The sequence below is a fragment of the Chrysochloris asiatica genome, unplaced genomic scaffold, assembly GCF_000296735.1.
Source record: "Chrysochloris asiatica unplaced genomic scaffold, ChrAsi1.0 scaffold00022, whole genome shotgun sequence".
NCBI lineage: Eukaryota > Metazoa > Chordata > Mammalia > Afrosoricida > Chrysochloridae > Chrysochloris > Chrysochloris asiatica.
Window position 1 is genome coordinate 12,446,688 of NW_006408540.1, and position 613 is coordinate 12,447,300.

Genomic DNA, 613 nt, shown 5'->3' on the forward strand with positions numbered 1-613 from the left:
TATTCTATCTGGCAAGACCCGTGTGTATAGTCATCTCTTGCGCTATCTAAAGAAGATATTTGAAATGAATAAATCATTGATTTTGCAGAATTCTATCATGCAATCTACAGCATAATTTCTATTACTAAGACCATATTTTTGAACTACTACTCTTTCTCTTTGCTTCCAACCTTTGCATTCCAGTCACCAGTAATGATCAATATAGCTTGATTTCATGTTTGATCAATTTCAGATTGAAGAAGTTGGTAGAATTCTTCTATTTCATTCTCACTGGCATTAGTGGTTGATGGGTAAATTTGAATAATAGTGGTATTAACTGGTCTTCCCTGCAGGTGCATGGATATTATCCTATCACAGACAATACTGTACTTCATGACGGATCTGGATATGTTCTTTTCAACAATGTATGCAACACTATTCCTCTTCAATTTGTCATTCCCAGCATATAAACCGTGTGGTTGTCAGATTCAAAATGGCCAACACCAGTCCATTTCAGCTCACTAATGCCGTGGACTGCTAAAAGAATCAATAGATCTGTTTTGGAAGAAGTGTAGCCAGAGTGCTCCTTGGAGGCCAAGATGGCTAAACTTCGTATCTCATACTTTGGACATAT